Source organism: Phoenix dactylifera, chromosome 4 (assembly GCF_051530095.1).
Source record: "Phoenix dactylifera cultivar Ajwa chromosome 4, Ajwa_hap1_PhDact_Kaust_v1.1, whole genome shotgun sequence".
Taxonomy (NCBI): domain Eukaryota; kingdom Viridiplantae; phylum Streptophyta; class Magnoliopsida; order Arecales; family Arecaceae; genus Phoenix; species Phoenix dactylifera.
In genome coordinates this window covers 39544774-39560874 of record NC_143193.1, presented here as the reverse complement: position 1 = coordinate 39560874, position 16101 = coordinate 39544774, and the positions used below count along the sequence as shown (strand labels likewise).

Here is a 16101-nt window from a genome sequence, read left to right as displayed (position 1 = left end):
TTCATCACTATCTTCCCGCATTGCAACAAATGCCTTCTTCTTTTTCTTTTGCAATTTCTTTAAGAGCAGACAATCTAGCCTAAAATGTCCGGGTCTCTTACACTCATAACACACTAAGGGATCTTTCCCTTTCTCCTTATTCTTTTCCATCTCACCTTTTACTATCGGATACCTTTTGAAGTTCATCTTCCTTCTCCTTATAAACTTACTGATTTTTTTTGCAAGGAGGGCAATATCATCATCCTCATTCTCATCTTCTCCTTCATCACTACTCTCATTATATTCCTTTTGGGTAGAAGCTTTAAATGCTATTTCTTTTCTCTTCTGATCCTCATCCTCAAGATGTTGGTTCATGGTGAGTTCATGTGTTATCAGTGACCCAAGAAGTTCTTCTAGAGGAAGGATATTGAGGTCCTTGGCTTCTTGTATTGCTGTCACTTTGGCTTTCCAAGAACGTGGTAGTGAGCGAAGAATCTTCCTGACAAGATCACTGTTAGGATACATTTTTTCAAGACTTTTCAGTCCATTAATGATATCAGTAAATCTAGTGAACATGGAAGTAATATTTTCAGAAGGTTCCATTTTAAACAGTTCGTATTTATGCACTAACATGTTAATTTTTGATTCCTTGACTTGATTTGTGCCTTCATGAGTGATTTCAAGTCTATCCCAAATCTTCTTAGCGGAATTATATGTTGATACTCGATTGAATTCATTTGCATCTAAGGCACAATAGAGCACATTCATAGCCTTGGCATTTAGTTGTGCCTTTTTTCTATCATTTTCATCCCAGTCCTCTTCGAGTTTGGGAATTAATGTGTTATCAATAATGTGTGTGGGAATGTGAGGTCCATTTATAATAATGCTCCAAACATCATAGTCTTGGGCTTGAATGAATATTCTTATTCTTGCCTTTGATGAGAGTACAAAAGTAAAATTTTCATATTATCTTAATTAGTATTATAGCTAATTTTTATTAATAAAATTATTTAATTAATGTTTTATTTGTGTTTGAGTGAAATTAATCCAAGAGACCCAGTAACTCTGGATTTGAGCCCAATGCCTGGCAGCCCAAGCTCAATAAATTTTCCAAACATCCACAGCATGGGGGCTTTGAAATTTTCCAATTTCCCAACCGACCGTGGACCTCCATGCACATGCAAACGGGCTCTTCAATTCCAAGCATCATGGCATCTCATCCAAGGGACCTAAACCAAATCCAAGGGACCTAAGCTAAACCAGCTCTTCAATTCCAAGCGGCATCTCATCAGCATCCTTCCGTTTCCCCTGCTCATCCAAGCGTGGAGCGTGCGACGGAAGAGGAGGAGGCCAGCAGCCATCGGGAGGAGAAGAGTCCCAAGCCGAGTCCTCCACTTCTTTTCCATGAGTCTTCTTAACTTCCCAAACTTCTGCAACGTCCCAGCATTCATCAGAGTCCTTCCGTCTCCCCCGTTTCTTCCCAGCTCATCCACAAATCCAACATCAATGACTGCAGCTCAAACTTCTTCAATGTTCAACCTCCCAACGCCGAAGAGTCCCAAGCATTCCAGCCTCATCCGCTCCCAGCAGCGTTCCAGCTTCTCCAAACCAGTGAAGTGTCTATAAAAAGAGAGGGGAGGCCACGGATTGAAGGAGAGAAGAAGGAGGCAACGGATCAGGCAGGAGGAGGAGAAATCAGCCGGTGAGGAAGGAGAGAACCATCCGGTGGAGGAAAAGGAGGAAGCGAGGGGAGGCCACGGAACCAGGGAAGCCAACATCCACATCTTTCCCAGCCGAGCGAGAGAGGAGAAGAGGCCACGGAAGGGAGAAAGCAACCGGGAGAAGAAACAGAGCACCCTATTTTCTGAACCAAAGAAAAAAAAAAGAAAAGGGATTTATGTTTATTTTAAGTTATTCTTTACTAATCCTTTTTATAAAATGTTTTCATTTCATATGAGTAGCTAAATCTTCTCTAGCTAAGGCTAGGGAAAAGCCTAGCATTTTCTTCATGTATTTCATTTAATCATCAATGGGATTTTAATGTTTTTTGATTTATGGTGCAGTAAATTTATAGAAATTATTTCAAACTTATATATTTTCTTTGATTTGTTATTTCCCCCGGGTATAATAGATGCTTAGAAATCCCTGTAGTTTAAAATAGAATTACTGTAATGCTGCCCATAAAACTAAATCTATTTAACTGAGATAATAGATGATTTTAAGAAAAGCATGATGAAGTGCTAGGCTGAATCCTGATGCCTTAGTTATATTTTGTCAATCCGAATATTATTTAGCCTTTAGTTTTTATTCACTGTCAAATCCCTGTGGATTCGATCTCGGACTCACCGAGAATATTACTTTGCTACACCCTATACTTGGGGTATCCTACGTTTAATTTCCCTTTTTAAAAGAGCAAGATTAAAATGGTAGCAAGTTTTTGGCGCCGTTGCCGGGGATTTGCAACGTGCAAACGAGAACAAGGCTGCAAATTTCAAATCTTTAATTTCTAGTTCTTCAATTTTTCTTTATCTTTAACACGGCTGAAATTTCAAATCTTTACAGATTCAAGGATGACGAAAAACGGAACCAGTAATGAGGAAGATCAAGATCAAATTTTTTTCTTTTTTGGATTCCCGGAGTGAACGAACTCCGGCCGTGAGTATTTAAATTAATTTTACTGTTTTGCTCATACTAGTCCTATTTTTCCTAAATTAGAATTTTACTCTTGTTTTAAAAAAAAATTAAAAAAATTATTATTAATTAAAATAATAAAATAATAAAAATAATAAATAAATAAAAAGAAAAAAATTTAGCTAGTTTGCTTGATCAACTATTCAAATGCAATTTAATGTCATGACATAAAATGATAAAAATCTTCTTGATTGTTGCATATAGTATAAAGCATTTGCATAAAATAATCTAAGGGCTGAACCCATTAACAAGATAAGGTCGGGATTTCATCACTCGTCCTTAGCCCAAAAATCATCCAAGTGCATAAATATCCTAAGCCTAATTAAAATCAACTAGACGTTGGCCCCTAAGGATATTCGAGCTCAATAAGACGAAGACCACCGAAAGTTGCACCAATTTCGCTCTGTTATCTGGTTGATGTCTAGGCAAGCTTTGTCCCTTTAAGTGATTAAAGGGAGACAGTTTCTGTTCGAGGAAAGTGGGTTTTAAGTGGGACCTTTGCTACATGCATCGTGACCCCTCCACTTACCTGGGAGCTTACCTGGTCGACTAAGGTTAATAGACCGGATTGGAGGCTTAGGTGTCCTCTTCAACCCAGTTAGGACCTGTCTAGAATTTTTAGGAAAACCTTAGAAATTGTTGGATGATGCATGTTTTAATTAAACTTTTGTTTTGCTGTATTAGGGTGTTTGTGTAAAATAATAATAATAATAATAATAATAATAATAATAAAAATAAAATAATAAAATAATAAAATAAAAAATAAAAAAAACTTAGTATATGCTGTTGTGGGAGAGAGATAAAATGAATAGATTATTTCGAGTTGAATTAAAAGATAAAAATTTAATTGTTCAAAATTCAAATAATCAAATGGAAGATAATGGTAGTAATCAGGGAGATAATGAATTTCAAGATGACTTACCTATTAGAACGCTTCGTGATTATCTACAACCCACTAGGACCAGTACCCCATCCTGTATGGTTATTCCTACTACTGCGGGAGCTTTTGACATGAAACCAGGAATAATCCAATTACTTCCAAAGTTTCACGGACTTGATTCTGAAAGTCCCTATTTGCATCTGAAAGAATTTGATGAAGTATGTTCAACACTTCATTTCAATGATGTCACTGAAGAGGTAGTTAAGCTTAAGTTATTTCCTTTTTCTTTAAAGGAAAAAGCTAAGTCATGGTTACACTCCTTAAGGCCTAGGACCATAGCTACCTGGCAAGAAATGACGAGAATTTTTAAAGAAATTCTTCCCAACACATAAAATGAACACACTTAGAAGAAATATCATGAACTTTGCACAAAAAGATGGAGAAACATTTTTTCATTGTTGGGAAAGATTTAAGGACCTTCTACTTGCTTGCCCACATCATGGATATGAAATTTGGAGGGTCATTAGTTTCTTTTATGATGGTTTGTCCTCAAATATGAGACAATTTGTAGAAATGATGTGTAATGGTGAATTCATGAGTAAGGAACCAAATGAAGCCTGGGATTATTTTGATCTTTTAGCAGAAAATGCACAAGCTTGGGATACAACAGATAAAAATGAAAAATCTAAAATAGCACCTAATGCAAAAGGAGGAATATATCTTATTAAAGATGATAATGATGTCAATGTAAAAATTGCTAATCTGACTAGGAAGGTTGAAGCCATGGAATTAAGCAAAGCCAATATAGGAAAAGCACAAACTATTGTTGAAAGTATATGTGGAATTTGCGAGAGTAATGCACATGAGACCAAGGATTGTCCTACAATCCCTGCTTTTCAAGAAGTGTTGCATGATCAAGCAAATTTCACCAATACTTATAAAAGACCATTTCCAGAAACATATAATCCTAATTGGCGAAACCATCCTAACTTTAGCTGGAGACATGGACCCACTGCCAATGAATCTCAAGGAAATTCTGTTCCTACTCCTTATGTGCCACCACATAGGAAATCCCTTGAAGATACTTTGCAAACCTTCATGCAAGGGCAGACTCAAATAAATCAGAATACAATGCAATCACTCCAAGAACTTAAAAATTCTGTAGGTAGAATTGAGGCTCAACTTAATGTTAGAAAAAGAGGGACATTTCCAGCCCAACCTCAATCTAACCCAAAGGGTCAACATGAGGTCCATGAAGCAAGTTCATCCCAACCTAAATTTGAGCAAGTTAAGTCTGTCACAACCCTTCGGAGTGGAAAAATAATTAATAAAGAAATTCCGACAAAAGATGACAAATCTGAAAAATCTATTGAAAAGAATGATGAAGATGATAATGAACAAAATGATCCAATACTGCATCATAAGATAGTTGCTCCATTTCCTCAGCGCTTGCTTGCAGCTAAAAAGGGAATACCTGACCAAGAAATTTTGGATATCTTTAAACAAGTAAAGATTAACATTCCTCTATTAGATGCCATTAAGCAGATTCCATCTTATGCAAAATTTTTAAAAGATCTTTGTACCATAAAGCAAAAGCTTTACGTACAAAAGAAAGCTTTTCTAACTGAACAGGTGAGTGCTATTCTCAAACACAACACCCCACCTAAGTATAAAGATCCTGGTTGTCCTACCATATCTTGCATCATTGGAAACTTTAGGATACAACGAGCCCTTCTTGATTTAGGTGCAAGTGTTAACTTACTGCCGTATTCAGTTTATGAATAGTTAGGACTTGGTGAATTAAAACCCACCAAGGTTACTCTCCAACTTACTGATCGATCTATAAAGATACCAAGAGGAATAGTCGAGGATGTACTTGTCCAAATTGATAAATTCTATTTTCCAGTCGACTTCATAGTATTAGATACCCAGCCTGTCATGAATTGTACCACTCCAATACCTGTTATCTTAGGCCGCCCATTTCTAGCTACTTCTAATGCTTTGATCAACTGTCGAAATGGAATAATGAAAATGTCATTCGGGAATATGACTATAGATTTTAATATATTTAACATATGCAAACAACCCGATAACAACAATGAAAATGATGAAATTCATGGAGTTAATTTGATCGACTCCATTGCAGAAGATGCTCTTGTCCCATCTCTTTATTCTGATCCTTTAGAAACATGCCTAACTCATTTTGGACATACAGAGATAAACCAAAACTTTAGAGAAATCAGTGCTATATTAGATTCAACTCCTTTATTGGATACGGATAGGTGGAAATCTTGTTTTGAAGAATTGCCCACACGCAACAAAAGTTCTCTACCATCTAGTGTTCACGCACCCAAACTTGAGCTAAAACCTTTACCATCTGAGCTAAAGTATGCATACCTTGGTCAAGAAGAGACCTTTCCTGTGATCATATCATCCCAACTCGAACAAAATCAGGAATTAAAATTATTAGAAATTCTCAAGGAACATAAGGGAGCAATAGGGTGGACAATTGCTGATATCAAGGGAATTAGTCCCTCAATTTGCACTCATAGAATCCACTTAGAAGCTGATGCCAAACCTTCTCGTCAACCTCAACGTCGATTAAACCCAAACATGAAGGATGTGGTTAGAGCAGAAGTTCTGAAACTTCTGGATGCGGGTATGATCTACCCAATTTCAGATAGTAAATGGGTAAGTCCAACCCAAGTGGTTCCAAAAAAATCTGGTGTTACTGTAGTCAAAAATGCCAACAATGAATTAGTTCCAACTAGGGTCCCCACTAGTTGGCGTGTATGCATTGACTATAGGAAACTTAATTCTGTCACTAGGAAGGATCATTTTCCTCTACCTTTTATTGATCAAATTTTAGAAAGGTTAGCAGGTCATAAATATTATTGCTTCCTAGATGGCTATTCAGGTTACAACCAAATTGCAATTGATCCTGAAGATCAGGAAAAGACCACTTTTACATGTCCTTTTGGCACATTTGCTTACAAGAGAATGCCTTTTGGATTATGTAATGCTCCTGCAACCTTCCAAAGATGCATGCTCAGTATTTTCTCCGACATGGTTGAGCATTTTTTGGAAGTTTTCATGGATGATTTTTCGGTTTTTGGCTCCTCTTTTGAAAACTGTGTGGACCATTTAAGACTAGTCTTAATTCGGTGTGAGGAGAAGAATCTAATCTTAAGCTGGAAAAAGTGCCATTTCATGGTAACTAGGGGAATTGTTCTCGGGCATGTTATTTCATCTGAAGGAATTGAAGTAGACAAGGCTAAAATTGACTTAATTACTAACTTACCCAATCCAAAAACTATCAAAGATATACGCTCATTTTTGGGTCATGCAGGATTTTATAGGAGATTCATTAAAGATTTTAGCTCAATATCTAAACCCTTATGTAATCTCCTTCAAAAGGAAACTCAATTTGTGTGGTCTGAAGAATGTCAAAAAGCTTTTGATAAACTTAAAAGCTTGCTGACCTCTGCTCCCATCATGCAACCACCTGACTGGTCACTTCCTTTTGAAATTATGTGTGATGCTAGTGAATATGCAGTTGGGGTAGTTCTAGGGCAAAGAAAAGAAAGAAAGCCTTATGTTATCTACTATGCAAGTAAGACTTTAAATAGTGCACAAAAGAATTACACCACTACAGAAAAGGAACTACTTGCCGTAGTATTTGCACTAGACAAATTTAGGTCTTACTTGATTGGATCCAAAATCATTATCTACACTGACCATGCTGCCCTTAAGTACCTTCTTTCAAAAAAGGATGCTAAGGCGCGTTTGCTTAGGTGGATCCTTCTGCTCCAAGAATTTTTTCTAGAAATAAGAGATAAAAAGGGGGTAGAAAATGTAGTAGCTGATCACTTGTCCCGTCTGACTCTTCCAGATTCCTTAGACAATTCATCCATAAAAGACACTTTCCCTGATGAGCAACTGTTTGAGATCACATCTTCACCCTGGTTTGCAGACATTGCAAATTTTCTAGTCACAGGTGAACTACCAAGTCATTGGAATAAACAAGACAAAAGAAAATTTTTGATTGAAATAAAAAAAATTTTCTGGGATGATCCTTATCTTTTCAAATACTGCCCAGATCAAATTATTAGGAGATGTGTACCTAATGACGAATTTATTAGTGTCATTTCCTTTTGTCATTCTGAAGCTTGCGGTGGTCATTTCTCTGCTAAAAAAACGGCTGCAAAAATTTTACAGTGCGGTTTCTATTGGCCCACCTTATTTAAAGATTCCCATAACTTTTGTAAAGCTTGCGAGCGTTGTCAAAAGTTAGGTGGAATAACTCGTAGGAATATGATGCCCCTCAACCCAATTTTAATTATCGAAATATTTGATTGTTGGGGAATAGATTTTATGGGCCCATTTCCTCCTTCATTCGGAAATTTGTACATCTTAGTAGCTGTGGATTATGTCTCCAAATGGATTGAGGCAATTCCTTGCAAACATAATGACCACAAAACTGTTTTAAAATTTTTAAAGGAAAACATTCTTTCCAGATTTGGAACGCCTCGAGCCATCATCAGTGATGGGGGTTCACACTTCTGTAATAAGCCTTTTGAGGCTTTAATGCGAAAATATGGGATCACCCATAAAGTCGCCACCCCTTATCATCCACAAACAAGTGGACAAGTTGAAGTATCCAATCGATCAATTAAGAATATTCTGAAAAAAACGGTTAACCCAAATCGCAAAGACTGGTCTTTGCGTTTAACTGATGCACTTTGGGCTTATCGTACTGCTTTTAAAAGTCCGATTGGTATGTCTCCGTACCGTCTTATTTTTGTCAAACCTTGTCACTTGCCTGTGGAATTGGAGCATAGAGCCTACTGGGCTATTAAGAGATTTAATTTTGATATGGATAAAGCTAGTTCACTATGCAAACATCAACTTAATGAACTAGAGGAAATCAGGAATGAAGCATATGAGAATGCTCGAATTTATAAGAACAAAATGAAAGTCTTTCATGATAGAAATATTATGAGAAAAACATTTGAACCTTCCCAGAAAGTTCTATTGTATAATTCAAGACTTCATTTATTTCCAGAAAAATTGAGATCTAGGTGGACCGGCCCATTTATAGTTAAAACTGTTTATCCGTATGGAACTGTTGAGATAGAGAATCCAAACACCAGTAATATTTTTAAAGTAAATGGCCAACGTTTGAAGTTATTTTTGGACAACTTTACCCCAGAGGTTGAATCGACCAATCTGGGAGATCCTGTTTATCAGGATTGATCTCTATATCTGCTAGAGATCCTCTGTTTGTACATAATTTTTCTTTCTTTCATATGACAATTGGTGAGCAACAACAGTGTGCAGTCATTCTATCAGGTAAATTCTAACCTTCAGCCTTATTATCCTTCATACAATCATATTTAATGCATTCATGTTGAAACATTGGGGACAATGTTGAATTTAAGTTGGGGGGAGAGATTACTATATTTTTCTATATATCATACCAATTGTCATATATTTCATATATTTCATAAAAAAAAATTCTATTTAAAAATATATATATTTATATATATAAATAAAAAAAATAATAAAAAAAATATAATAATAATATATAAAAATAATAATAATAATAATAACAAACATATATTTTGTTGCATCTAATTACCACTATATTTTTTTTCAAAGAAATAAACATGTGCAGCTATTAAGGCAAGGAGCATATTATGACTTATTAGAGACCTATTATTAGATCCCCACACAAGTATTCAATGACAATAGGAAAACCTCAGAGTTCACTTGTGTTACCTATTTGTTTGTTGACCTTATTCGCAAGAGAAGTACGAGTGTCCTTGTCTTAAAGTCCATGTTTTGGTTTTCACATAAAGATAGAGTTTGAAATTCCCGGCTAGATCACCTGGGTGCCTTATGTTCTGACCTTGGTTGACCTATAGTCACAATTCAGTCATGTTACATATGTATATATATATATATAGGGGAAAAAAAAAGAGAGAGAAATAATACTGTTTGTCTTCACTGAGTAACTGGCCTCTTGCCTACAAAGCAGCGAGTGTTCGCATAAAAAGGTGAAAATGATTGAAATAAGTGACTAGTCTGGCCTCGTGGCGTAGTCTGGTTCGAGTAATTAAGTCCGAGCGGTGTTTCACCTAATGTCTTGAGCCAATTGGATCAAGAGTCATTGACCCAAAGCTCGTTACATGGACCTTACTAGAGCCTAATGGAGTTGGACTGTTGTAGTCACTATGCATTAAAAAATAATAATAATAATAATAAATTTAAACATGAGTGAGTTAGTTAAACTTAAACCAAGTGACATGTGGATGACTGGTTTGACTCCATTATTTTAGAACTCTGTGTACCTGGGATGTCTAGTTGGGATTGATAGCTTCATTTTTATATGCGAACCATTCTGGACAAATAACATGTGATATTCGGAAAATTTAGTGGGTCGGAAGCTAACAAATGGTAGTTAACACTTGTGAATTTGAGTAGTGCACCTAGAACTCAAGGGGTACCCAATTGTGGTGGAGGTATAGGTATTCTGAGACGTCACATTTACATTTGCCTTAAGGGTTGCTATGATTTAAAGTATCTTTTAACTTAAAAACAATGTTTGTGGGTAACATCACTGCAAACCCTCACGAGACAACACTCGTCCACTAGGGTAACCTAGGGGTTTAACGGCTTGTTGCACATGCTAAGTGCAATCGTAATGCTCTACGAAAGTGAGTATTTATTTCAATTCATGCATATTGATATATATTAATAAAATAAACAATACTTTTGCACCCTCATTTTATCATTTTCACACTAAATTGCTAGAGACTAGCAATAAGCTAGTGGGGGGTGTGATGAGAGTACAAAAGTAAAATTTTCATATTATCTTAATTAGTATTATAGCTAATTTTTATTAATAAAATTAATTAATTAATGTTTTATTTGTGTTTGAGTGAAATTAATCCAAGAGACCCAGTAACTCTGGATTTGAGCCCAATGCCTGGCAGCCCAAGCTCAATAAATTTTCCAAACATCCACAGCATGGGGGCTTTGAAATTTTCCAATTTTCCAACCGACCGTGGACCTCCATGCACATGCAAACGGGCTCTTCAATTCCAAGCATCATGGCATCTCATCCAAGGGACCTAAACCAAATCCAAGGGACCTAAGCTAAACCAGCTCTTCAATTCCAAGCGGCATCTCATCAGCATCCTTCCGTTTCCCCTGCTCATCCAAGCGTGGAGCGTGCGACGGAAGAGGAGGAGGCCAGCAGCCATCGGGAGGAGAAGAGTCCCAAGCCGAGTCCTCCACTTCTTTTCCATGAGTCTTCTTAACTTCCCAAACTTCTGCAACGTCCCAGCATTCATCAGAGTCCTTCCGTCTCCCCCGTTTCTTCCCAGCTCATCCACAAATCCAACATCAATGACTGCAGCTCAAACTTCTTCAATGTTCAACCTCCCAACGCCGAAGAGTCCCAAGCATTCAAGCCTCATCCGCTCCCAGCAGCGTTCCAGCTTCTCCAAACCAGTGAAGTGTCTATAAAAAGAGAGGGTAAGCCACGGATTGAAGGAGAGAAGAAGGAGGCAACGAATCAGGCAGGAGGAGGAGAAATCAGCCGGCGAGGAAGGAGAGAACCATCCGGTGGAGGAAAAGGAGGAAGCGAGGGGAGGCCACGGAACCAGGAAAGCCAACATCCACATCTTTCCCAGCCGAGCGAGAGAGGAGAAGAGGCCACGGAAGGGAGAAAGCAACCGGGAGAAGAAACAGAGCACCCTGTTTTCTGAACCAAAGAAAAAAAAAAGAAAAGGGATTTATGTTTATTTTAAGTTATTCTTTACTAATCCTTTTTATAAAATGTTTCCATTTCATATGAGTAGCTAAATCTTCTCTAGCTAAGGCTAGGGAAAAGCCTAGCATTTTCTTCATGTATTTCATTTAATCATCAATGGGATTTTAATGTTTTTGATTTATGGTGCAGCAAATTTATAGAAATTATTTCAAACTTATATATTTTCTTTGATTTGTTATTTCCCCCGGATATAACAGATGCTTAGAAATCCCTGTAGTTTAAAATAGAATTACTGTAATGCTGCCCATAAAACTAAATCTATTTAACTGAGATAATAGATGATTTTAAGAAAAGCATGATGAAGTGCTAGGCTGAATCCTGATGCCTTAGTTATATTTTGTCAATCCGAATATTATTTAGCCTTTAGTTTTTGTTCACTGTCAAATCCCTGTGGATTCGATCTCGGACTCACCGAGAATATTACTTTGCTACACCCTATACTTGGGGTATCCTACGTTTAATTTTCCTTTTTAAAAGAGCAAGATTAAAATGGTAGCAGCCTTCCAATAGGTATAGTTTGTTCCATTGAACAAGGGTGGCCTATTGGTTGACTGTCCTTCATTTGAGGTTAATCCAAAATGGGTTGCCATTGAATCTTTTACTCTAGAGGGGACTTAGACACAGTCACTAAAGAGCACCTGCTTTGATACCACTTGTTGCCCAGTAGGCAGCCCAAGAGGGAGGGTGAATTGGGGCTTAATTAAAAATAAGGAAATTCAATTTGTGCTTAATTTAAAGTGTTAGTTAACGATATGAAGACAATGAGACAATGAAAAGTAAAGCACGAAGACACAGAATTTATAGTGGTTCGGAGCTATCCTTGCTCCTACGTCCACTCCCCAAGTTTTACTTGAGATTTTCACTATAATTCTAAAATTACAGCACGGTTGTTTTACAAGCTCACAACCTAACTTGTTGTTTTCATGAGATCACAACGAACTCTGTTGGTTTTCACAGGCTCACCAACTAGAACCAATCCGACTGTTTTCACGGGCTCATAATCCAACCCAGTTGGTTTTTCTGGATTACCAACTACAACCTAAACCCTTCTGATTCAATCCCTTGATTGAATCAATCAACCAAATATGAGAATAAATGTTTAAGTACAAGCTTCTAGAAAAGCAGATAAAAACAGTTTTAAATGAATAAGGGAAAAGAAGCTTCTCAGATGATTTTAGCTGATTGAGATGGTGCTTCTTTTCTTCTGAATCCTTTTCCATATCAAACAGCAATAAAGGATTCTTCTATTATGGCTCAGGTGTAGAGAAAGAATTGATTCTCGATGATGACTTGCTTTCTTCCGATTTTTCTTTGAATATCCCTTGAGCCCTTGTTTCAAACTGATATGCTTTTTCACTTTGTTTTGGATTTTTCGTTCTTGTTCTTGTTTCATTCTGAATGGGTCTTTTTATAGCTTAGTTATGAAAAAACTAGCCGTTCTGTCGCGCCTGTTATTTCTGACAAAAAGTCCCGTTGAAGCTCGAGACGGCTCGCCCATTCAGGAGTTGGCTCGACTAAAGTGGGAGACATCTCATATGAGTCTAGAGTCGGCTCTTGCTGGGAATCCTTCTGTCAGGTTATCCATCAACTTTTCGTTGGAGTCGGCTAGCGTGGTTTGGAAGTCGTCTCGCAACTTCGTCCGCCGAAAATAAGTTTTCTGTCTTTGTTTGAGAGAGTCGTCCCGAACTAGTGAAGAGGCGACTCGTGCTTCGTCCGTCGATAGGAGACGACTCGCACCTGACTCGAGTCGACTCGTGCTTTGCGACTCGAAATACACTTTCTGTCTGCCTGAGAGAGTCATCTTGTAACTTTCGGGAGTCGTCTCGTGCTTTGTCTGAAGAATGGAAGACGGCTCGCGCTTGACTCGAGTCGACTCGCGCTTTGCAACCGGAAATACTTCTTTCTGTCTTTTTGAAAGAGTTGAATCGCACTTTGTGGAGACGGCTCGAAGGTGTGCCAATGTTCTATGCTTGTGCCGGAGTCAACTCGAACTTCCTGGGAGTCGACTCGAACTCTGAAAAGTGCTTGAGTGGTTCCAAAGCTTGACTCTAAGATCCATGAACCATTAATTCTAAGTTATTCTTTTGAAGTTGTAGCATTGTCATCCTGAAGATACTTGTTAAAAACTATTAGTCCAACAAAGAATACACTCAAAATGTTTTGGCACATCAAAACCAAATTAGGGATTAATCAATTACTCAGCATTTTGGTTCAGTTTGTGAGACGAAGGCAATATGATTAATGATATCCCTAATAGAAGATCTAGTTTCAACACCTTGAGTAGGATCACCAATAATTAAATCTTTGGGGTGATGGGTTGCATACCTCCATTCTTTTGGCAGGTCATGCTTACCTTATTGAATTTGATCTTCTTCTTAATCATTTTTCTGTTCTTCATTATCCTGATTTTCGTTTTCTAATGTGGAACCATCTTTCAGGGTTAAGTCCCTAATTCCTTGATCAAACTCTTCTGCATCATCATCATCTACATCCTTTCTTGATGAGAGGTCATTAGTTTCATCAAAAATAACATGAATTGATTCTTCCACAACTAATGTTCTTTTATTGAATACTCTACATACTTTGCTTGATGATGAGTATCCTAAAAAATGCCTTCATCAGATTTGGCATCAAATTTTTTTAAGTTATCTTTTCTATTGTTTAGAACATAGCATGTGCAACCAAAAACATGAAAATATGCAACATTTGGTTTTCTGTTTTTCATGAGTTCATAAAGGGTTTTCTTTAGGATAGATCTAATGGTAACCCTATTAATGATATGGCAAGCTGTGTTGATAGCTTCAGCCCAGAAATATTTAGGCAGATCACTATCACAAAGCATTGTCCTTGCTATTTCTTCAAGGGTTCTATTTTTTCTTTCTACAATTCTGTTTTGCTATGGTATTCTTGGTGTAGAAAAATTATGTTCAATTCTATTTTCTGTGCAGAGCTTTTCAAAATCTTGATTTTCAAATTCTGTATCATGATCACTTCTAATTTTTACAGTTTGTAAATCTTTTTCATTTGAAACTCTTTTATAAAGTTTTGCAAATGCAGAAAATGCTTTATTTTTATGTGCTAAGAGCAAAATCCATGTAAATCTTGAAAAATCATCCACAATCACAAAACCATAATGTTTGCCTCCTAGGCTTGCAGTCTTAGTAGGTCAAATAAGTCCATGTAGAGAATTTCCAATAGCCTAGTGGTGGAAACAACATTTTTAGATTTAAAAGTGGATCTAGTTTGTTTTCCTAGCTGACATGCATTGCACACTTTGTTCTTTTCAAAACTTAATTTAGATAATCCAACAATAAGGTCTTTTCGAATGATCTTTGAAATTAAGTCCATACTAGTATGAGCAAATTTTCAGTGCCATAACCAGCTAGTTTCCTTGGTTTTCATAGCTACTAAACATTTCATATCTTTCATGAATATTTGATCTAAATCTACCATGTACACATTCCCATTCCCATGTCCAGTAAAAACAATGCCACTGTTGTGGGGTTTTGAGATTAAGCACATAGAGGATTCAAAAGTTACTTTATAGCCTTTATCACAAAATTGACTAATGCTTAGCAGATTATGTTTTAGTCCATCAACTAATAAAACATTTTCAATGTAAGAGGATGGAGTGGTTCGAATGTTACCTATACCAATTATTTTACTTTTGCCATTATCACCAAAAGTAACAATTTCCCTATTTTTCTTTTCAAGGGTGATGAACTGAGTTTCATCCCCTGTCATGTGTCTAGAACACCCGCTGTCCAAGTACCATCTTCTGTTGAATCCTTAGGTAGCTAGACACACCTGCAAAACATCAATCAAAATTTTATCCTAGGTACCCAAGCTCTCTTGGGTCCTTGCAGGTTAGCAATAATGGCTTCTTTTGGAACCCAGATTTTCTTAGAAGATATGTTGCTTACAAGATTGCAAGTTTTAGAATTACAAGGCATATATTGCAGTGTATTCTTGTTGAATCTAAACAAAGTAGTTTCAGTATATACAGATGACAAATTTTTAGAGATGTTTCTAACAGATTTCTGTTTCTGCTCATCAGATTTGTAGTGAAATGTTTTAGGATAAATAGAGGAGGATTTAACAATCAAGTTCCTAAAAAATTTTTGCTTGTTCCAAGGATGGTATCCCAATCCAGCCTTATCAAACACAGCTCTTTGATTATCTAGAATTAAGTTCAGTTTTTTAGAGCTAAGGGTAAATCTTTCAACAAAAGGTTTTAACTTATTAACTTCTTTGGTTAATTTTTATTAATTTCTGAAAGCAACTCATTATTTTTCTGAAGTTTAACATTGCTTTCAGTAAGAAATTGATTTTTTCTATTTTAATTCTTTATTTCTTAGAACAAGTTTTTTGTATTCTAAGAGAAGATCAGAAAAGGCATCATGAAGTTCTTCAAATGAAAAGTCAATTTGAGTTTCAGCACATACCTCATCTTCATGTGCCATAAAGCATAGATATGCAGTTTCTTATTGTTGCTCTTCTTTTTCAGAGCTTGTTTCGTCACTGTCACTCCAAGTGGCCATCATGGCCTTCTTCTTATACCTTCTAGGAGCCTTCTTAAGCAAAGGACATTCGGTTCTGAAGTGACCCGGCTTCTTGCATTCATAACAAATCACTTGTTGCTTCTTTTTTTTTCTCTACTTGGCTCCCCGTTGATCACTGGTGCTTTCCTGAACCCAAATTTTTTCTTTCT

General features: G+C 36.7%; 1 non-coding gene across 1 annotated transcript; it reads right to left on the bottom strand.

Annotated features, from left to right (window-relative positions):
* Positions 1–3949: 3949 nt before the first annotated feature.
* On the bottom strand, positions 3950–4056 carry LOC120106444 (small nucleolar RNA R71). Its single transcript, XR_005508593.1, has one exon. It is a non-coding gene; the product is annotated as a small nucleolar RNA R71 (small nucleolar RNA).
* Between the last annotated feature and the right edge of the window lie 12045 nt (positions 4057–16101).